At 45.3% G+C, this 21427-nt stretch overlaps 2 long non-coding RNA genes across 5 annotated transcripts; both read left to right on the forward strand.

The window, feature by feature from the left end:
* Nucleotides 1–919: 919 nt before the first annotated feature.
* LOC125774347 (uncharacterized) lies at nt 920–20968 on the forward strand. 4 transcript variants are annotated; one of them, XR_007420825.1, is made up of 3 exons: nt 920–2009; nt 7848–8519; nt 20902–20968. It is a non-coding gene; the product is annotated as an uncharacterized LOC125774347 (long non-coding RNA). The 4 variants fall into 4 exon arrangements; XR_007420824.1 differs by lacking the exon at nt 20902–20968 and adding an exon at nt 19257–19323; XR_007420823.1 differs by lacking the exon at nt 20902–20968 and adding an exon at nt 11347–11731 and having other exon boundaries at nt 7848–8756.
* Nucleotides 13772–15840, forward strand: LOC125774349 (uncharacterized). Its single transcript, XR_007420831.1, has 3 exons — nt 13772–13894; nt 13993–14370; nt 15547–15840. It is a non-coding gene; the product is annotated as an uncharacterized LOC125774349 (long non-coding RNA).
* Nucleotides 20969–21427: the final 459 nt, after the last annotated feature.

Raw genomic sequence — 21427 nt, forward strand, 5'->3', positions numbered from 1 at the left:
GGCTAATGTGTCTTGGCTAAGGTGTCTTGGCTAATGTGTCTTTGCTAATGTGTCTTGACTAATGTGTCTAGGCTAATGTGTCTTGGCTAATGTGTCTCGGCTAATGTGTCTTGGCTAAGGTGTCTCGGCTAAGGTGTCTTGGCTACAGTGTCTTGGCAAAGGTGTCTTGGCTAATGTGTCTTGGCTAAGGTGTCTTGGCTAAGGTGTCTTGGCTAATATGTCTTGGCTAAGGTGTCTTGGCTAAGGTTTCTTGGCTAATGTGTCTTCGCGAATGTGTCTTGGCTAATGTGTCTTGGCTAAGGTGTCTTGGCTAAGGTGTCTTGGCTAATGTGTCTTGGCTAATGTGTCTTGGCTAATGTGTCTTGGCTAATGTGTCTTGGCTAAGGTGTCTTGGTTAAGGTGTCTTGGCTAAGGTGTCTTGGCTAAGGTGTCTAAGCTAAGGTGTCTTGGCTAATGTGTCTTGGCTAATGTGTCTTGGCTAATGTGTCTTGGCTACGGTGTCTTGGCTAAGGTGTCCTGGCTAATGTGTTTTTTCTTATGTGTCTTGGCTAATGTGTCTTGGCTAATGTGTCTTGGCTAAGGTGTCTTGGCTAAGGTGTCTTGGCTAATATGTCTTGGCTAAGGTGTCTTGGCTAATACGTCTTGGCTAATGTGTCTTGGCTAAGGTGTCTTGGCTAAGGTGTCTTGGCTAAGGTGTCTTGGCTAAGGTGTCTTGGCTAATGTGTCTTGGCTAAGGTGTCTTGGCTAAGGTGTCTTGGCTAAGGTGTCTTGGCTAATGTGTCTTGGCTAATGTGTCTTGGCTAATGTGTCTTGGCTAAGGTGTCTTGGCTAATGTGTCTTGGCTAAGGTGTCTTGGGTAATGTGTCTTGGCTAATGTGTCTTGGCTAAGGTGTCTTGGCTAATGTGTCTCGACCAATGTGTCTTGGCTAACGTGTCTTGGCTAATGTGTCTTGGCTAAGGTGTCTTGGCTAAGGTATCTTGGCTACTGTGTCTTGGCTAATGTGTCTTGGCTACGGTGTCTTGGCTAATGTGTCTTGGCTAATGTGTCTTGGCTAAGGTGTCTTGGTTAAGGTGTCTTGGCTAATGTGTCTTGGCTAAGGTGTCTTGGCTAATGTGTCTTGGCTAAGGTGTCTTGGCTAATGTGTCTTGGCTAATGTGTCTTGGCTAATGTGTCTTGGCTAAGGTGTCTTCGCTAATGTGTCTTGGCTAATGTGTCTTGGCTAAGGTGTCTTGGCTAAGGTGTCTTGGCTAATGTGTCTCGGCAAATGTGTCTTGGCTAAGGTGTCTTGGCTAATGTGTCTTGGCTAATGTGTCTTGGCTAAGGTGTCTTGGCTAAGGTGTCTTGGCTAAGGTGTCTTGGCTAATGTGTCTTGGCTAATGTGTCTTGGCTAATGTGTCTTGGCTAATGTGTCTTGGCTAAGGTGTCTTGGCTAATGTGTCTTGGCTAAGGTGTCTTGGGTAATGTGTCTTGGCTAATGTGTCTTGGCTAAGGTGTCTTGGTTAAGGTGTCTTGGCTAATGTGTCTTGGCTAAGGTGTCTTGGCTAATGTGTCTTGGCTAATGTGTCTTGGATAATGTGTCTTGGCTAAGGTGTCTTGGCTAATGTGTCTTGGCTAATGTGTCTTGGCTAAGGTGTCTTGGCTAATGTGTCTTGGCTAAGGTGTCTTGGCTAATGTGTCTTGGCTAAGGTGTCTTGGCTAATGTGTCTTGGCTAAGGTGTCTTTGCTAATGTGTCTTGGCTAATGTGTCTTGGCTAAGGTGTCTTGGCTAAGGTGTATTGGCTAATGTGTCTTGGCTTAAGTGTCTTGGCTAATGTGTCTCGGCTAATGTGTCTTGGCTAAGGTGTCTCGGATAATGTGTCTTGGCTAAGGTGTCTTGGCTAAGGTGTCTTGGCTAATGTGTCTTGGCTAAGGTGTCTTGGCTAATGTGTCTTGGCTATGGTGTCTTGGCTAAGGTGTCTTGGCTAATGTGTCTTGGCTAAGGTGTCTTGGCTAAGGTGTCTTGGCTAATGTGTCCTGGCTAATGTGTCTTGGCTAATGTGTCTTGGCTAAGGTGTCTTGGCTAATGTGTCTTGGCTAATGTGTCTTGGCTAATGTGTTTTGGCTAAAGTGTCTTGGCTAAGGTGTCTTGGCTTATGTGTCTTGGCTAATGTGTCTTGGCTAAAGTGTCTTGGCTAAAGTGTCTTGGCTAATGTGTCTTGGCTAAGGTGTCTTGGCTAATGTGTCTTGGCTAATGTGTCTTGGCTAAGGTGTCTTGGCTAATGTGTCTTGGCTAATGTGTGTTGGCTAATGTGTCTTGGCTAAGGTGTCTTGGCTAATGTGTCTTGGCTAATGTGTCTTGGCTAAGGTGTCTTGGGTAATGTGTCTTGGCTAATGTGTCTTGGCTAAGGTGTCTTGGTTAAGGTGTCTTGGCTAATGTGTCTTGGCTAAGGTGTCTTGGCTTATGTGTCTTGGCTAATGTGTCTTGGCTAATGTGTCTTGGCTAATGTGTCTTGGCTAATGTGTCTTGGCTAATGTGTCTTGGCTAAGGTGTCTTGGCTAATGTGTCTTTTCTAAGGTGTCTTGGCTAAGGTGTCTTGGCTAAGGTGTCTTGGGTAATGTGTCTTGGCTAATGTGTCTTGGCTAAGGTGTCTTGGTTAAGGTGTCTTGGCTAATGTGTCTTGGCTAAGGTGTCTTTGCTAATGTGTCTTGGCTAATGTGTCTTGGCTTATTTGTCATGGCTAAAGTGTCTTGGCTAAGGTATCTTGGCTAAAGTGTCTTGGCTAATGTGTCTTGGCTAATGTGTCTTGGCTAATGTGTCTTGTCTAAGGTGTCTTGTGTCTTGGCTAAGGTGTCTTGACTAAAGTGTCTTGGCGAAGGTGTCTTGGCTAAGGTGTCTTGGCTAATGTGTCTTGGCTAATGTGTCTTGGCTAATGTGTCTTGTCTAAGGTGTCTTGTGTCTTGGCTAAGGTGTCTTGGCTAATGAGTCTTGGCTAATGTGTCTTGGCTAATGTGTCTTGGCTAAGGTGTCTTGGCTAAGGTGTCTTGGCTAATGTGTCTTGGCTAAGGTGTCTTTGCTAATGTGTCTTGGCTAATGTGTCTTGGCTAAGGTGTCTTGGCTAAAGTGTCTTGGCGAAGGTGTCTTGGCTAAGGTGTCTTGGCTAATGTGTCTTGGCTAATGTGTCTTGGCTAATGTGTCTTGGCTAATGTGTTTTGGCTTATGTGTCTTGGCTAATGAGTCTTGGCTAAGGTGGCTTATCTAATGTGTCTTGGCTAATGTGACTTGGCTAATGTGTCTTGGCTAAGGTGTCTTGGCTAATGTGTCTTGGCTAATGTGTCTTGACTAATGTGTCTAGGCTAATGTGTCTTGGCTAATTTGTCTCGGCTAATGTGTCTTGGCTAAGGTGTCTCGGCTAAGGTGTCTTGGCTACAGTGTCTTGGCTAAGGTGTCTTGGCTAATGTGGCTTGGCTAAGGTGTCTTGGCTAAGGTGTCTTGGCTAATATGTCTTGGCTAAGGTGTCTTGGCTAAGGTGTGTTGGCTAATGTGTCTTCGCGAATGTGTCTTGGCTAAGGTGTCTTGGCTAAGGTGTCTTGGCTAATGTGTCTTGGCTAATGTGTCTTGGCTAATGTGTCTTGGCTAATGTGTCTTGGCTAAGGTGTCTTGGTTAAGGTGTCTTGGCTAAGGTGTCTTGGCTAAGGTGTCTAAGCTAAGGTGTCTTCGCTTATGTGTCTTGGCTAATGTGTCTTGGCTAATGTGTCTTGGCTAATGTGTCTTGGCTACGGTGTCTTGGCTAAGGTGTCTTGGCTAATGTGTTTTTTCTTATGTGTCTTGGCTAATGTGTCTTGGCTAATGTGTCTTGGCTAAGGTGTCTTGGCTAAGGTGTCTTGGCTAATATGTCTTGGCTAAGGTGTCTTGGCCAATATGTCTTGGCTAATGTGTCTTGGCTAAGGTGTCTTGGCTAATGTGTCTTGGCTAAGGTGTCTTGGCTAATATGTCTTGGCTAATGTGTCTTGACTAAGGTGTCTTGGCTAATGTGTCTTGGCTAATGTGTCTTGGCTAATGTGTCTTGACTAATGTGTCTTGGCTAATGTGTCTTGGCTAAGGTGTCTTGGCTAAGGTGTCTTGGTTAAGGTGTCTTGGCTAATGTGTCTTGGCTAATGTGTCTTGGCTAATGTGTCTTGGCTAATGTGTCTTGGCTAAGGTGTCTTGGCTAATGTGTCTTGGCTAAGGTGTCTTGGCTAAGGTGTCTTGGCCAATGTGTCTTGGCTAATGTGTCTTCGCTAATGTGTCTTGGCTAATGTGTCTTGGCTAAGGTGTCTTGGATAATGTGTCTTGGCTAAAGTGTCTTGGCTAATGTGTCTTGGCTAATGTGTCTTGGCTAAGGTGTCTTGGCTAATGTGTCTTGGCTAAGGTGTCTTGGCTAATGTGTCTTGGCTAAGGTGTCTTGGCTAAGGTGTCTTGGCTAAGGTGTCTAAGCTAAGGTGTCTTGGCTAATGTGTCTTGGCTAATGTGTCTTGGCTAATGTGTCTTGGCTAAGGTGTCTTGGCTAAGGTGTCTTGGCTAATGTGTTCTTTCTTATGTGTCTTGGCTAATGTGTCTTGGCTAATGTGTCTTGGCTAAGGTGTCTTGGCTAAGGTGTCTTGGCTAATGTGTCTCGGCTAATGTGTCTTGGCTAAGGTGTCTTGGCTAATGTGTCTTGGCTAATGTGTCTTGGCTAAGGTGTCTTGGCTAATGTGTCTTGGCTAATGTGTCTTGGCTAATGTGTCTTGGCTAATGTGTCTCGGCTAAGGTGTCTTGGCTAAGGTGTCTTGGCTAAGGTGTCTTGGCTAAGGTATCTTGGCTAATGTGTCTTGACTAATGTGTCTTGGCTAATGTGTCTCGGCTAAAGTGTCTTGGCTAATGTGTCTTGGCTAATGTGTCTTGGCTAAGGTGTCTTGGCTAAGGTGTCTTGGCTAATGTGTCTTGGCTAATGTGTCTTGGCTAAGGTGTCTTGGCTACTGTGTCTTGGCTAAAGTTTCTTGTATAATGTGTCTCGGCTAAAGTGTCTTGGCTAAGGTGTCTTGGCTAATGTGTCTTGGCTAATGTGTCTTGGCTAAGGTGTCTTGGCTAAGGTGTCTTGGCTAAGGTGTCTTGGCTAAGGTGTCTTGGCTAATGTGTCTTGGCTAATGTGTCTTGGCTAATGTGTCTCGGCAAATGTGTCTTGGCTAAGGTGTCTTGGCTTATGTGTCTTGGCTAATGTGTCTTGGCTAAGGTGTCTTGGCTAAGGTGTCTTGGCTAAGGTGTCTTGGCTAAGGTGTCTTGGCTAATGTGTCTTGGCTAATGTGTCTTGGCTAATGTACCTCGGCTAAAGTGTCTTGGCTAATGTGTCTTGGCTAATGTGTCTTGGCTAATGTGTCTTGGCTAAGGTGTCTTGGCTAATGTGTCTTGGCTAATGTGTCTTGGCTAAGGTGTCTTGGCTAATGTGTCTTGGCTAATGTGTCTTGGCTAAGGTGTCTTGGCTAAGGTGTCTTGGCTAATGTGTCTTGGCTAATGTGTCTTGACTAATGTGTCTTGGCTAATGTGTCTTGGCTAAGGTGTCTTGGCTAAGGTGTTTTGGTTAAGGTGTCTTGGCTAATGTGTCTTGGCTAATGTGTCTTGGCTAATGTGTCTTGGCTAATGTGTCTTGGCTAAGGTGTCTTGGCTAATGTGTCTTGGCTAAGGTGTCTTGGCTAAGGTGTCTAAGCTAAGGTGTCTTGGCTAATGTGTCTTGGCTAATGTGTCTTGGATAATGTGTCTTGGCTAAGGTGTCTTGGCTAAGGTGTCTTGGCTAATGTGTCTTGGCTAAGGTGTCTTGGCTAAGGTGTCTTGGCTAATGTGTCTTGGCTAAGGTGTCTTGGCTAATGTGTCTCGGCAAATGTGTCTTGGCTAATGTGTCTTTTCCAATGTGTCTTGGCTAATGTGTCTTGACTAAGGTGTCTTGGCTAAGGTGTCTTGGCTAATGTGTCTTGGCTAATGTGTCTTGACTAATGTGTCTTGGCTAATGTGTCTTGGCTAAGGTGTCTTGGCTAAGGTGTTTTGGTTAAGGTGTCTTGGCTAATGTGTCTTGGCTAATGTGTCTTGGCTAATGTGTCTTGGCTAATGTGTCTTGGCTAAGGTGTCTTGGCTAATGTGTCTTGGCTAAGGTGTCTTGGCTAAGGTGTCTAAGCTAAGGTGTCTTGGCTAATGTGTCTTGGCTAATGTGTCTTGGCTAATGTGTCTTGGCTAAGGTGTCTTGGCTAAGGTGTCTTGGCTAATGTGTTTTTTCTTATGTGTCTTGGCTAATGTGTCTTGGCTAATGTGTCTTGGCTAATGTACCTCGGCTAAAGTGTCTTGGCTAATGTGTCTTGGCTAATGTGTCTTGGCTAATGTGTCTTGGCTAAGGTGTCTTGGCTAATGTGTCTTGGCTAATGTGTCTTGGCTAAGGTGTCTTGGCTAATGTGTCTTGGCTAATGTGTCTTGGCTAATGTGTCTTGGCTAAGGTGTCTTGGCTAATGTGTCTCGGCAAATGTGTCTTGGCTAATGTGTCTTTTCCAATGTGTCTTGGCTAATGTGTCTTGACTAAGGTGTCTTGGCCAATGTGTCTTGGCTAATGTGTCTTGGCTAATGTGTCTTGGCTAATGTGTCTTGGCTAAGGTGTCTTGGATAATGTGTCTTGGCTAAGGTGTCTTGGCTAATGTGTCTTGGCTAATGTGTCTTGGCTAAGGTGTCTTGGCTAATGTGTCTTGGCTAAGGTGTCTTGGCTAATGTGTCTTGGCTAAGGTGTCTTGGCTAAGGTGTCTTGGCTAAGGTGTCTAAGCTAAGGTGTCTTGGCTAATGTGTCTTGGCTAATGTGTCTTGGCTAATGTGTCTTGGCTAAGGTGTCTTGGCTAAGGTGTCTTGGCTAATGTGTTTTTTCTTATGTGTCTTGGCTAATGTGTCTTGGCTAATGTGTCTTGGCTAATGTGTCTTGGCTAAGGTGTCTTGGCTAAGGTGTCTTGGCTAATATGTCTTGGCTAAGGTGTCTTGGCTAATATGTCTTGGCTAATGTGTCTTGGCTAATGTGTCTTGGCTAATGTGTCTTGGCTAAGGTGTCTTGGCTAAGGTGTCTTGGCTAAGGTGTCGTGGCTAAGGTGTCTTGGCTAAAGTGTCTTGTATAATGTGTCTTGGCCAAGGTGTCTTGGCTAATGTGTCTTGGCTAATGTGTCTTGGCTAAGGTGTCTTGGCTAAGGTGTCTTGGCTAAGGTGTCTTGGCTAATGTGTCTTGGCTAAGGTGTCTTGGCTAATGTGTCTTGGCTAATGTGTCTCGGCTAATGTGTCTTGGCTAAGGTGTCTTGGCTAATGTGTCTTGGCTAATGTGTCTTGGCTAAGGTGTCTTGGCTAATGTGTCTTGGCTAAGGTGTTTTGGCTACTGTGTCTTGGCTAAAGTTCCTTGTATATTGTGTCTCGGCTAAAGTGTCTTGACTAATGTGTCTTGGCTAATGTATCTTGGCTAATGTGTCTTGGCTAAGGTGTCTTGGCTAAGGTGTCTTGGCTAAGGTTTCTTGGCTAAGGTATCTTGGCTAATGTGTCTTGACTAATGTGTCTTGGCTAATGTGTCTCGGCTCAAGTGTCTTGGCTAATGTGTCTTGGCTAATGTGTCTTGGCTAAGGTGTCTTGGCTAATGTGTCTTGGCTAATGTGTCTTGGCTAAGGTGTCTTGGCTAAGGTGACTTGGCTAATGTGTCTTGGCTAAAGTGTCTTGGCGAAGGTGTCTTGGCTAAGGTGTCTTGGCTAATGTGTCTTGGCTAATGTGTCTTGGCTAAGGTGTCTTGGCTACTGTGTCTTGGCTAAAGTTTCTTGTATAATGTGTCTCGGCTAAAGTGTCTTGGCTAAGGTGTCTTGGCTAAGGTGTCTTGGCTAAGGTGTCTTGGCTTATGTGTCTTGGCTAAGGTGTCTTGGCTAATGTGTCTTGGCTAAGGTGTCTTGGCTAATGTGTCTTGGCTAAGGTGTCTTGGCTAATGTGTCTTGGCTAAGGTGTCTTGGCTAATGTGTCTTGGCTAAGGTGTTTTGGCTAGTGTGTCTTGGCTAAGGTGTCTTGGCTTATGTGTCTTGGCTAATGTGTCTTGGCTAAAGTGTCTTGGCTAAAGTGTCTTGGCTAATGTGTCTTGGCTAATGTGTCTTGGCTAATGTGTCTTGGCTAAGGTGTCTTGGCTAAGGTGTCTTGGCTAATGTGTCTCGGCAAATGTGTCTTGGCTAATGTGTCTTTTCTAATGTGTCTTGGCTAATGTGTCTTGGCTAAGGTGTCTTGGCTAAGGTGTCTTGGCTAAGGTGTCTTGGCTAATGTGTCTTGGCTAATGTGTCTTGGCTAATGTGTCTCGGCTCAAGTGTCTTGGCTAATGTGTCTTGGCTAATTTGTCTTGGCTAAGGTGTCTTGGCTAATGTGTCTTGGCTACGGTGTCTTGGGTAATGTGTCTTGGCTAATGTGTCTTGGCTAAGGTGTCTTGGTTAAGGTGTCTTGGCTAATGTGTCTTGGCTAAGGTGTCTTGGCTAATGTGTCTTGGCTAAGGTGTCTTGGCTTATGTGTCTTGGCTAATGTGTCTTGGCTATGTGTCTTGGCTAAGGTGTCTTGGCTAATGTGTCTTGGCTAATGTGTCTTGGCTAAGGTGTCTTGGCTAAGGTGTCTTGGCTAATGTGTCTCGGCAAATGTGTCTTGGCTAAGGTGTCTTGGCTAATGTGTCTTGGCTAATGTGTCTTGGCTAAGGTGTCTTGGCTAAGGTGTCTTGGCTAAGGTGTCTTGGCTAAGGTGTCTTGGCTAATGTGTCTTGGCTAATGTGTCTTGGCTAATGTGTCTTGGCTAATGTGTCTTGGCTAAGGTGTCTTGGCTAATGTGTCTTGGCTAAGGTGTCTTGGGTAATGTGTCTTGGCTAATGTGTCTTGGCTAAGGTGTCTTGGTTAAGGTGTCTTGGCTAATGTGTCTTGGCTAAGGTGTCTCGGCTAATGTGTCTTGGCTAAGGTGTCTTGGCTAATGTGTCTTGGCTATGGTGTCTTGGCTAAGGTGTCTTGGCTAATGTGTCTTGGCTAATGTGTCTTGGCTAAGGTGTCTTGGCTAAGGTGTCCTGGCTAATGTGTCTTGGCTAATGTGTCTTGGCTAAGGTGTCTTGGCTAATGTGTCTTGGCTAATGTGTCTTGGCTAATGTGTCTTGGCTAAGGTGTCTTGGCTAAGGTGTCTTGGCTAAGGTGTCTTGGCTAAGGTGTCTTGGCTAATGTGTCTTGGCTAATGTGTCTTGGCTAATGTGTCTTGGCTAATGTGTCTTGGCTAAGGTGTCTTGGCTAATGTGTCTTGGCTAAGGTGTCTTGGGTAATGTGTCTTGGCTAATGTGTCTTGGCTAAGGTGTCTTGGTTAAGGTGTCTTGGCTAATGTGTCTTGGCTAATGTGTCTTGGCTAATGTGTCTTGGCTAATGTGTCTTGGATAATGTGTCTTGGCTAAGGTGTCTTGGCTAAGGTGTCTTGGCTAATGTGTCTTGGCTAATGTGTCTTGGCTAATGTGTCTTGGCTAATGTGTCTTGGATAATGTGTCTTGGCTAAGGTGTCTTGGCTAATGTGTCTTGGCTAATGTGTCTTGGCTAAGGTGTCTTGGCTAATGTGTCTTGGCTAAGGTGTCTTGGCTAATGTGTCTTGGCTAATGTGTCTTGGCTAAGGTGTCTTGGCTAAGGTGTCTTGGCTAAGGTGTCTTGGCTAAGGTGTCTTGGCTAATGTGTCTTGGCTAAGGTGTCTTGGCTAATGTGTCTTGGCTAAGGTGTCTTGGCTAATGTGTCTTGGCGAAGGTGTCTTGGCTAATGTGTCTTGGCTAATGTGTCTTGGCTAATGTGTCTTGGCTAAGGTGTCTTGGCTAATGTGTCTTGGCTAATGTGTCTTGGCTAAGGTGTCTTGGCTAAGGTGTCTTGGCTAATGTGTCTTGGCTAATGCGTCTCGGCTAAAGTGTCTTGGCTAATGTGTCTTGGCTAATTTGTCTTGGCTAAGGTGTCTTGGCTAATGTGTCTTGGCTACGGTGTCTTGGGTAATGTGTCTTGGCTAGTGTGTCTTGGCTAAGGTGTCTTGGTTAAGGTGTCTTGGCTAATGTGTCTTGGCTAAGGTGTCTTGGCTAATGTGTCTTGGCTAAGGTGTCTTGGCTAATGTGTCTTGGCTAATGTGTCTTGGCTAATGTGTCTTGGCTAATGTGTCTTGGCTAATGTGTCTTGGCTAATGTGTCTTGGCTAAGGTGTCTTGGCTAAGGTGTCTTGGCTAATGTGTCTCGGCAAAAGTGTCTTGGCTAAGGTGTCTTGGCTAATGTGTCTTGGCTAATGTGTCTTGGCTAAGGTGTCTTGGCTAAGGTGTCTTGGCTAATGTGTCTTGGCTAATGTGTCTTGGCTAATGTGTCTCGGCTAAAGTGTCTTGGCTAATGTGTCTTGGCTAATTTGTCTTGGCTAAGGTGTCTTGGCTAATGTGTCTTGGCTACGGTGTCTTGGCTTATGTGTCTTGGCTAATGTGTCTTGGCTAAGGTGTCTTGGTTAAGGTGTCTTGGCTAATGTGTCTTGGCTAAGGTGTCTTGGCTAATGTGTCTTGGCTAAGGTGTCTTGGCTAATGTGTCTTGGCTAATGTGTCTTGGCTAATGTGTCTTGGCTAAGGTGTCTTGGCTAATGTGTCTTGGCTAATGTGTCTTGGCTAAGGTGTCTTGGCTAATGTGTCTTTGCTAAGGTGTCTTGGCTAATGTGTCTTGGCTAAGGTGTCTTGGCTAATGTGTCTTGGCTAAGGTGTCTTTGCTAATGTGTCTTGGCTAATGTGTCTTGGCTAAGGTGTCTTGGCTAAGGTGTATTGGCTAATGTGTCTTGGCTTAAGTGTCTTGGCTAATGTGTCTCGGCTAATGTGTCTTGCCTAAGGTGTCTCGGATAATGTGTCTTGGCTAAGGTGTCTTGGCTAAGGTGTCTTGGCTAAGGTGTCTTGGCTAATGTGTCTTGGCTAAGGTGTCTTGGCTAATGTGTCTTGGCTATGGTGTCTTGGCTAAGGTGTCTTGGCTAATGTGTCTTGGCTAATGTGTCTTGGCTAAGGTGTCTTGGCTAAGGTGTCCTGGCTAATGTGTCTTGGCTAATGTGTCTTGGCTAAGGTGTCTTGGCTAATGTGTCTTGGCTAATGTGTCTTGGCTAATGTGTTTTGGCTAGTGTGTCTTGGCTAAGGTGTCTTGGCTTATGTGTCTTGGCTAATGTGTCTTGGCTAAAGTGTCTTGGCTAAAGTGTCTTGGCTAATGTGTCTTGGCTAAGGTGTCTTGGCTAATGTGTCTTGGCTAATGTGTCTTGGCTAAGGTGTCTTGGCTAAGGTGTCTTGGCTAATGTGTGTTGGCTAATGTGTCTTGGCTAAGGTGTCTTGGCTAATGTGTCTTGGCTAATGTGTCTTGGCTAAGGTGTCTTGGCTAATGTGTCTTGGTTAAGGTGTCTTGGCTAATGTGTCTTGGCTAAGGTGTCTTGGCTAAGGTGTCTTGGCTAATGTGTCTTGGCTAATGTGTCTTGGCTAATGTGTCTTGGCTAATGTGTCTTGGCTAATGTGTCTTGGCTAAGGTGTCTTGGCTAATGTGTCTTGGCTAAGGTGTCTTGGCTAAGGTGTCTTGGCTAAGGTGTCTTGGGTAATGTGTCTTGGCTAATGTGTCTTGGCTAAGGTGTCTTGGTTAAGGTGTCTTGGCTAATGTGTCTTGGCTAAGGTGTCTTTGCTAATGTGTCTTGGCTAATGTGTCTTGGCTTATTTGTCTTGGCTAAAGTGTCTTGGCTAAGGTATCTTGGCTAAAGTGTCTTGGCTAATGTGTCTTGGCTAATGTGTCTTGGCTAATGTGTCTTGGCTAATGTGTCTTGGCTAAGGTGTCTTGGCTAAAGTGTCTTGGCTAATGTGTCTTGGCTAATGTGTCTTGGCTAAGGTGTCTTGGCTAAGGTGTCTTGGCTAATGTGTCTTGGCTAAGGTGTCTTTGCTAATGTGTCTTGGCTAATGTGTCTTGGCTAAGGTGTCTTGGCTAAAGTGTCTTGGCGAAGGTGTCTTTTCTAAGGTGTCTTGGCTAATGTGTCTTGGCTAAGGTGTCTTGGCTAAGGTGTCTTGGCTAATGTGTCTTGGCTAATGTGTCTTGGCTAAGGTGTCTTGGCTAAGGTGTCTTGGCTAATGTGTCTTGGCTAAGGTGTCTTTGCTAATGTGTCTTGGCTAATGTGTCTTGGCTAAGGTGTCTTGGCTAAAGTGTCTTGGCGAAGGTGTCTTTTCTAAGGTGTCTTGGCTAATGTGTCTTGGCTAAGGTGTCTTGGCTAAGGTGTCTTGGCTAATGTGTCTTGGCTAATGTGTCTTGGCTAATGTGTCTTGGCTAATGTGTCTTGGCTAATGTGTCTTGGCTAATGTGTCTTGGCTAATGTGTCTTGGCTAAGGTGTCTTGGCTAAGGTGTCTTGGCTAATGTGTCTTGGCTAAGGTGTCTTTGCTAATGTGTCTTGGCTAATGTGTCTTGGCTAATGTGTCTTGGCTAAGGTGTCTTGGCTAAGGTGTCTTGGCTAATGTGTCTTGGCTAAGGTGTCTTGGCTAAGGTGTCTTGGCTAATGTGTCTTGGCTAAGGTGTCTTGGCTAAAGTGTCTTGGCTAATGTGTCTTGGCTAATGTGTCTTGGCTAAGGTGTCTTGGCTAAGGTGTCTTGGCTAATGTGTCTTGGCTAAGGTGTCTTTGCTAATGTGTCTTGGCTAATGTGTCTTGGCTAAGGTGTCTTGGCTAAAGTGTCTTGGCGAAGGTGTCTTTTCTAAGGTGTCTTGGCTAATGTGTCTTGGCTAAGGTGTCTTGGCTAAGGTGTCTTGGCTAATGTGTCTTGGCTAATGTGTCTTGGCTAAGGTGTCTTGGCTAAGGTGTCTTGGCTAATGTGTCTTGGCTAAGGTGTCTTTGCTAATGTGTCTTGGCTAATGTGTCTTGGCTAAGGTGTCTTGGCTAAAGTGTCTTGGCGAAGGTGTCTTTTCTAAGGTGTCTTGGCTAATGTGTCTTGGCTAAGGTGTCTTGGCTAAGGTGTCTTGGCTAATGTGTCTTGGCTAATGTGTCTTGGCTAATGTGTCTTGGCTAATGTGTCTTGGCTAATGTGTCTTGGCTAATGTGTCTTGGCTAAGGTGTCTTGGCTAAAGTGTCTTGGCGAAGGTGTCTTGGCTAAGGTGTCTTGGCTAATGTGTCTTGGCTAATGTGTCTTGGCTAAGGTGTCTTGGCTAAAGTGTCTTGGCGAAGGTGTCTTGGCTAAGGTATCTTGGCTAATGTGTCTTGGCTAATGTGTCTTGGCTAAGGTGTCTTGGCTAATGTGTTTTGGCTTATGTGTCTTGGCTAATGAGTCTTGGCTAATGTGTCTTGGCTAATGTGTCTTGGCTAAAGTGTCTTGGCGAAGGTGTCTTGGCTAAGGTGTCTTGGCTAATGTGTCTTGGCTAAGGTGTCTTTGCTAATGTGTCTTGGCTAATGTGTCTTGGCTAAGGTGTCTTGACTAAAGTGTCTTGGCGAAGGTGTCTTGGCTAAGGGGTCTTGGCTAATGTGTCTTGGCTAATGTGTCTTGGCTTACGTGTCTTTTCTAATGTGTTTTGGCTTATGTGTCTTGGCTAATGAGTCTTGGCTAATGTGTCTTGGCTAATGTGTCTTGGCTAAGGTGTCTTGGCTAAGGTGTCTTGGCTAATGTGTCTTGGCTAAGGTGTCTTTGCTAATGTGTCTTGGCTAATGTGTCTTGGCTAAGGTGTCTTGGCTAAAGTGTCTTGGCGAAGGTGTCTTGGCTAAGGTGTCTTGGCTAATGTGTCTTGGCTAAGGTGTCTTTGCTAATGTGTCTTGGCTAATGTGTCTTGGCTAATGTGTCTTGGCTAAGGTGTCTTGGCTAATGTGTCTCGACCAATGTGTCTTGGCTAATGTGTCTTGGCTAATGTGTCTTGGCTAAGGTGTCTTGGCTAAGGTATCTTGGCTACTGTGTCTTGGCTAATGTGTCTTGGCTACGGTGTCTTGGCTAATGTGTCTTCTCTAATGTGTCTTGGCTAAGGTGTCTTGGTTAAGGTGTCTTGGCTAATGTGTCTTGGCTAAGGTGTCTTGGCTAATGTGTCTTGGCTAAGGTGTCTTGGCTAATGTGTCTTGGCTAATGTGTCTTGGCTAATGTGTCTTGGCTAAGGTGTCTTGGCTAATGTGTCTTGGCTAATGTGTCTTGGCTAAGGTGTCTTGGCTAAGGTGTCTTGGCTAATGTGTCTCGGCAAATGTGTCTTGGCTAAGGTGTCTTGGCTAATGTGTCTTGGCTAAGGTGTCTTGGCTAAGGTGTCTTGGCTAAGGTGTCTTGGCTAATGTGTCTTGGCTAATGTGTATTGGCTAATGTGTCTTGGCTAATGTGTCTTGGCTAAGGTGTCTTGGCTAATGTGTCTTGGCTAAGGTGTCTTGGGTAATGTGTCTTGGCTAATGTGTCTTGGCTTAAGTGTCTTGGCTAATGTGTCTCGGCTAATGTGTCTTGGCTAAGGTGTCTCGGATAATGTGTCTTGGCTAAGGTGTCTTAGCTAATGTGTCTTGGCTAATGTGTCTTGGCTAAGGTGTCTTGGCTTAAGTGTCTTGGCTAATGTGTCTCGGCTAATGTGTCTTGGCTAAGGTGTCTCGGATAATGTGTCTTGGCTAAGGTGTCTTAGCTAATGTGTCTTGGCTAAGGTGTCTTGGCTAATGTGTCTTGGCTAATGTGTTTTGGCTAGTGTGTCTTGGCTAAGGTGTCTTGGCTAATGTGTAATGGCTAAGGTGTCTTTGCTAATGTGTCTTGGCTAATGTGTCTTGGCTAAGGTGTCCTGGCTAATGTGTCTTGGCTAATGTGTCTTGGCTAATGTGTCTTGGCTAATGTGTTTTGGCTAGTGTGTCTTGGCTAAGGTGTCTTGGCTTATGTGTCTTGGCTAATGTGTCTTGGCTAAAGTGTCTTGGCTAAAGTGTCTTGGCTAATGTGTCTTGGCTAAGGTGTCTTGGCTAATGTGTCTTGGCTAATGTGTCTTGGCTAAGGTGTCTTGGCTTAAGTGTCTTGGCTAATGTGTCTCGGCTAATGTGTCTTGGCTAAGGTGTCTCGGATAATGTGTCTTGGCTAAGGTGTCTTAGCTAATGTGTCTTGGCTAAGGTGTCTTGGCTAATGTGTCTTGGCTAAGGTGTCTTGGCTAATGTGTCTTGGCTATGGTGTCTTGGCTAAGGTGTCTTGGCTGAGGTGTCTTGGCTAATGTGTCTTGGCTAAGGTGTCTTGGCTAAGGCGTCCTGGCTAATGTGTCTTGGCTAATGTGTCTTGGCTAAGGTGTCTTGGCTAATGTGTCTTGGCTAATGTGTCTTGGCTAATGTGTTTTGGCTAGTGTGTCTTGGCTAAGGTGTCTTGGCTTATGTGTCTTGGCTAATGTGTCTTGGCTAAAGTGTCTTGGCTAAAGTGTCTTGGCTAATGTGTCTTGGCTAAGGTGTCTTTGCTAATGTGTCTTGGCTAATGTGTCTTGGCTAAGGTGTCTTGGCTAATGTGTCTTGGCTAATGTGTGTTGGCTAATGTGTCTTGGCTAAGGTGTCTTGGCTAATGTGTCTTGGCTAATGTGTCTTGGCTAAGGTGTCTTGGGTAATGTGTCTTGGCTAATGTGTCTTGGCTAAGGTGTCTTGGTTAAGGTGTCTTGGCTAATGTGTCTTGGCTAAGGTGTCTTGGCTTATGTGTCTTGGCTAATGTGTCTTGGCTAAAGTGTCTTGGCTAAAGTGTCTTGGCTAATGTGTCTTGGCTAATGTGTCTTGGCTAAGGTGTCTTGGCTAATGTGTCTTGGCTAATGTGTCTTGGCTAAGGTGTCTTGGCTAATGTGTCTTGGCTAAGGTGTCTTGGCTAATGTGTCTTGGCTAAGGTGTCTTGGCTAATGTGTAATGGCTAAGGTGTCTTTGCTAATGTGTCTTGGCTAATGTGTCTTGGCTAAGGTGTCCTGGCTAATGTGTCTTGGCTAATGTGTCTTGGCTAATGTGTCTTGGCTAATGTGTTTTGGCTAGTGTGTCTTGGCTAAGGTGTCTTGGCTTATGTGTCTTGGCTAATGTGTCTTGGCTAAAGTGTCTTGGCTAAAGTGTCTTGGCTAATGTGTCTTGGCTAAGGTGTCTTGGCTAATGTGTCTTGGCTAATGTGTCTTGGCTAAGGTGTCTTGGCTTAAGTGTCTTGGCTAATGTGTCTCGGCTAATGTGTCTTGGCTAAGGTGTCTCGGATAATGTGTCTTGGCTAAGGTGTCTTAGCTAATGTGTCTTGGCTAAGGTGTCTTGGCTAAGGTGTCTTGGTTATGGTGTCTTGGCTAATGTGTCTTGGCTAAGGTGTCTTGGCTCATGTGTCTTGGCTAATGTGTCTTGGCTAAAGTGTCTTGGCTAAAGTGTCTTGGCTAATGTGTCTTGGCTAATGTGTCTTGGCTAAGGTGTCTTGGCTAATGTGTCTTGGCTAATGTGTCTCGGCTAATGTGTCTCGGCTTATGTGTCTTGGCTAATGTGTCTTGGCTAATGTGTCTTGGCTAAGGTGTCTTGGCTAATGTGTAATGGCTAAGGTGTCTTTGCTAATGTGTCTTGGCTAAGGTGTCTTGGCTAATGTGTAATGGCTAAGGTGTCTTTGCTAATGTGTCTTGGCTAATGTGTCTTGGCTAAGGTGTCTTGGCTAATGTGTCTTGGCTAAGGTGTCTTGGCTAATGTGTCTCGGCTAAGGTGTCTTGGCTAATGTGTCTTGGCTAAGGTGTCTTGGCTAATGTGTCTTGGCTAAGGTGTCTTGGCTAATGTGTCTTGGCTAAGGTGTCTTGGCTAATGTGTAATGGCTAAGGTGTCTTGGCTAAGGTGTATTGGCTAATGTGTCTTGGCTTAAGTGTCTTGGCTAATGTGTCTCGGCTAATGTGTCTTGGCTAAGGTGTCTCGGATAATGTGTCTTGGCTAAGGTGTCTTAGCTAATGTGTCTTGGCTAAGGTGTCTTGGCTAATGTGTCTTGGCTAAGGTGTCTTGGCTAATGTGTCTTGGCTATGGTGTCTTGGCTAAGGTGTCTTGGCTGAGGTGTCTTGGCTAATGTGTCTTGGCTAAGGTGTCTTGGCTAAGGTGTCCTGGCTAATGTGTCTTGGCTAATGTGTCTTGGCTAAGGTGTCTTGGCTAATGTGTCTTGGCTAATGTGTCTTGGCTAATGTGTTTTGGCTAGTGTGTCTTGGCTAAGGTGTCTTGGCTTATGTGTCTTGGCTAATGTGTCTTGGCTAAAGTGTCTTGGCTAAAGTGTCTTGGCTAATGTGTCTTGGCTAAGGTGTCTTGGCTAATGTGTCTTGGCTAATGTGTCTTGGCTAAGGTGTCTTGGCTTAAGTGTCTTGGCTAATGTGTCTCGGCTAATGTGTCTTGGCTAAGGTGTCTCGGATAATGTGTCTTGGCTAAGGTGTCTTAGCTAATGTGTCTTGGCTAAGGTGTCTTGGCTAAGGTGTCTTGGTTATGGTGTCTTGGCTAATGTGTCTTGGCTAAGGTGTCTTGGCTCATGTGTCTTGGCTAATGTGTCTTGGCTAAAGTGTCTTGGCTAAAGTGTCTTGGCTAATGTGTCTTGGCTAATGTGTCTTGGCTAAGGTGTCTTGGCTAATGTGTCTTGGCTAATGTGTCTCGGCTAATGTGTCTTGGCTTATGTGTCTTGGCTAATGTGTCTTGGCTAATGTGTCTTGGCTAAGGTGTCTTGGCTAATGTGTAATGGCTAAGGTGTCTTTGCTAATGTGTCTTGGCTAAGGTGTCTTGGCTAATGTGTAATGGCTAAGGTGTCTTTGCTAATGTGTCTTGGCTAATGTGTCTTGGCTAAGGTGTCTTGGCTAATGTGTCTTGGCTAAGGTGTATTGGCTAATGTGTCTCGGCTAAGGTGTCTTGGCTAATGTGTCTTGGCTAAGGTGTCTTGGCTAATGTGTCTTGGCTAAGGTGTCTTGGCTAATGTGTCTTGGCTAAGGTGTCTTGGCTAATGTGTAATGGCTAAGGTGTCTTGGCTAAGGTGTATTGGCTAATGTGTCTTGGCTTAAGTGTCTTGGCTAATGTGTCTCGGCTAATGTGTCTTGGCTAAGGTGTCTCGGATAATGTGTCTTGGCTAAGGTGTCTTAGCTAATGTGTCTTGGCTAAGGTGTCTTGGCTAATGTGTCTTGGCTAAGGTGTCTTGGCTAATGTGTCTTGGCTATGGTGTCTTGGCTAAGGTGTCTTGGCTGAGGTGTCTTGGCTAATGTGTCTTGGCTAAGGTGTCTTGGCTAAGGTGTCCTGGCTAATGTGTCTTGGCTAATGTGTCTTGGCTAAGGTGTCTTGGCTAATGTGTCTTGGCTAATGTGTCTTGGCTAATGTGTTTTGGCTAGTGTGTCTTGGCTAAGGTGTCTTGGCTTATGTGTCTTGGCTAATGTGTCTTGGCAAAAGTGTCTTGGCTAAAGTGTCTTGGCTAATGTGTCTTGGCTAAGGTGTCTTGGCTAATGTGTCTTGGCTAATGTGTCTTGGCTAAGGTGTCTTGGCTAATGTGTCTTGGCTAATGTGTGTTGGCTAATGTGTCTTGTCTAAGGTGTCTTTGCTAATGTGTCTTGGCTAATGTGTCTTGGCTAAGGTGTCTTGACTAAAGTGTCTTGGCGAAGGTGTCTTGGCTAAGGTGTCTTGGCTAAGGTGTCTTGGCTAATGTGTCTTGGCTAATGTGTCTTGGCTTACGTGTCTTGGCTTATGTGTTTTGGCTTATGTGTCTTGGCTAATGAGTCTTGGCTAATGTGTCTTGGCTAATGTGTCTTGGCTAAGGTGTCTTGGCTAAGGTGTCTTGGCTAATGTGTCTTGGCTAAGGTGTCTTTGCTAATGTGTCTTGGCTAATGTGTCTTGGCTAAGGTGTCTTGGCTAAAGTGTCTTGGCGAAGGTGTCTTGGCTAAGGTGTCTTGGCTAATGTGTCTTGGCTAAGGTGTCTTGGCTAATGTGTCTTGGCTAATGTGTCTTGGCTAAGGTGTCTTGGCTTAAGTGTCTTGGCTAATGTGTCTCGGCTAATGTGTCTTGGCTAAGGTGTCTCGGATAATGTGTCTTGGCTAAGGTGTCTTAGCTAATGTGTCTTGGCTAAGGTGTCTTGGTTATGGTGTCTTGGCTAATGTGTCTTGGCTAAGGTGTCTTGGCTCATGTGTCTTGGCTAATGTGTCTTGGCTAAAGTGTCTTGGCTAAAGTGTCTTGGCTAATGTGTCTTGGCTAATGTGTCTTGGCTAAGGTGTCTTGGCTAATGTGTCTTGGCTAATGTGTCTCGGCTAATGTGTCTTGGCTTATGTGTCTTGGCTAATGTGTCTTGGCTAATGTGTCTTGGCTAAGGTGTCTTGGCTTATGTGTCTTGGCTAATGTGTCTTGGCTAATGTGTCTTGGCTAAGGTGTCTTGGCTAATGTGTAATGGCTAAGGTGTCTTTGCTAATGTGTCTTGGCTAATGTGTCTTGGCTAAGGTGTCTTGGCTAATGTGTCTTGGCTAAGGTGTCTTGGCTAATGTGTCTCGGCTAAGGTGTCTTGGCTAATGTGTCTTGGCTAAGGTGTCTTGGCTAATGTGTCTTGGCTAAGGTGTCTTGGCTAATGTGTCTTGGCTAAGGTGTCTTGGCTAATGTGTAATGGCTAAGGTGTCTTGGCTAAGGTGTATTGGCTAATGTGTCTTGGCTTAAGTGTCTTGGCTAATGTGTCTCGGCTAATGTGTCTTGGCTAAGGTGTCTCGGATAATGTGTCTTGGCTAAGGTGTCTTAGCTAATGTGTCTTGGCTAAGGTGTCTTGGCTAATGTGTCTTGGCTAAGGTGTCTTGGCTAATGTGTCTTGGCTATGGTGTCTTGGCTAAGGTGTCTTGGCTAAGGTGTCTTGGCTAATGTGTCTTGGCTAAGGTGTCTTGGCTAAGGTGTCCTGGCTAATGTGTCTTGGCTAATGTGTCTTGGCTAAGGTGTCTTGGCTAATGTGTCTTGGCTAATGTGTCTTGGCTAATGTGTTTTGGCTAGTGTGTCTTGGCTAAGGTGTCTTGGCTTATGTGTCTTGGCTAATGTGTCTTGGCAAAAGTGTCTTGGCTAAAGTGTCTTGGCTAATGTGTCTTGGCTAAGGTGTCTTGGCTAATGTGTCTTGGCTAATGTGTCTTGGCTAAGGTGTCTTGGCTAATGTGTCTTGGCTAATGTGTGTTGGCTAATGTGTCTTGTCTAAGGTGTCTTGTGTCTTGGCTAAGGTGTCTTTGCTAATGTGTCTTGGCTAATGTGTCTTGGCTAAGGTGTCTTGACTAAAGTGTCTTGGCGAAGGTGTCTTGGCTAAGGTGTCTTGGCTAAGGTGTCTTGGCTAATGTGTCTTGGCTAATGTGTCTTGGCTTACGTGTCTTGGCTTATGTGTTTTGGCTTATGTGTCTTGGCTAATGAGTCTTGGCTAATGTGTCTTGGCTAATGTGTCTTGGCTAAGGTGTCTTGGCTAAGGTGTCTTGGCTAATGTGTCTTGGCTAAGGTGTCTTTGCTAATGTGTCTTGGCTAATGTGTCTTGGCTAAGGTGTCTTGGCTAAAGTGTCTTGGCGAAGGTGTCTTGGCTAAGGTGTCTTGGCTAATGTGTCTTGGCTAAGGTGTCTTGGCTAATGTGTCTTGGCTAATGTGTCTTGGCTAAGGTGTCTTGGCTTAAGTGTCTTGGCTAATGTGTCTCGGCTAATGTGTCTTGGCTAAGGTGTCTCGGATAATGTGTCTTGGCTAAGGTGTCTTAGCTAATGTGTCTTGGCTAAGGTGTCTTGGTTATGGTGTCTTGGCTAATGTGTCTTGGCTAAGGTGTCTTGGCTCATGTGTCTTGGCTAATGTGTCTTGGCTAAAGTGTCTTGGCTAAAGTGTCTTGGCTAATGTGTCTTGGCTAATGTGTCTTGGCTAAGGTGTCTTGGCTAATGTGTCTTGGCTAATGTGTCTCGGCTAATGTGTCTTGGCTTATGTGTCTTGGCTAATGTGTCTTGGCTAATGTGTCTTGGCTAAGGTGTCTTGGCTTATGTGTCTTGGCTAATGTGTCTTGGCTAATGTGTCTTGGCTAAGGTGTCTTGGCTAATGTGTAATGGCTAAGGTGTCTTTGCTAATGTGTCTTGGCTAATGTGTCTTGGCTAAGGTGTCTTGGCTAATGTGTCTTGGCTAAGGTGTCTTGGCTAATGTGTCTCGGCTAAGGTGTCTTGGCTAATGTGTCTTGGCTAAGGTGTCTTGGCTAATGTGTCTTGGCTAAGGTGTCTTGGCTAATGTGTCTTGGCTAAGGTGTCTTGGCTAATGTGTAATGGCTAAGGTGTCTTGGCTAAGGTGTATTGGCTAATGTGTCTTGGCTTAAGTGTCTTGGCTAATGTGTCTCGGCTAATGTGTCTTGGCTAAGGTGTCTCGGATAATGTGTCTTGGCTAAGGTGTCTTAGCTAATGTGTCTTGGCTAAGGTGTCTTGGCTAATGTGTCTTGGCTAAGGTGTCTTGGCTAATGTGTCTTGGCTATGGTGTCTTGGCTAAGGTGTCTTGGCTGAGGTGTCTTG

The sequence above is a fragment of the Anopheles funestus genome, unplaced genomic scaffold (assembly GCF_943734845.2).
Source record: "Anopheles funestus unplaced genomic scaffold, idAnoFuneDA-416_04 scaffold_94_ctg1, whole genome shotgun sequence".
Lineage (NCBI taxonomy): Eukaryota > Metazoa > Arthropoda > Insecta > Diptera > Culicidae > Anopheles > Anopheles funestus.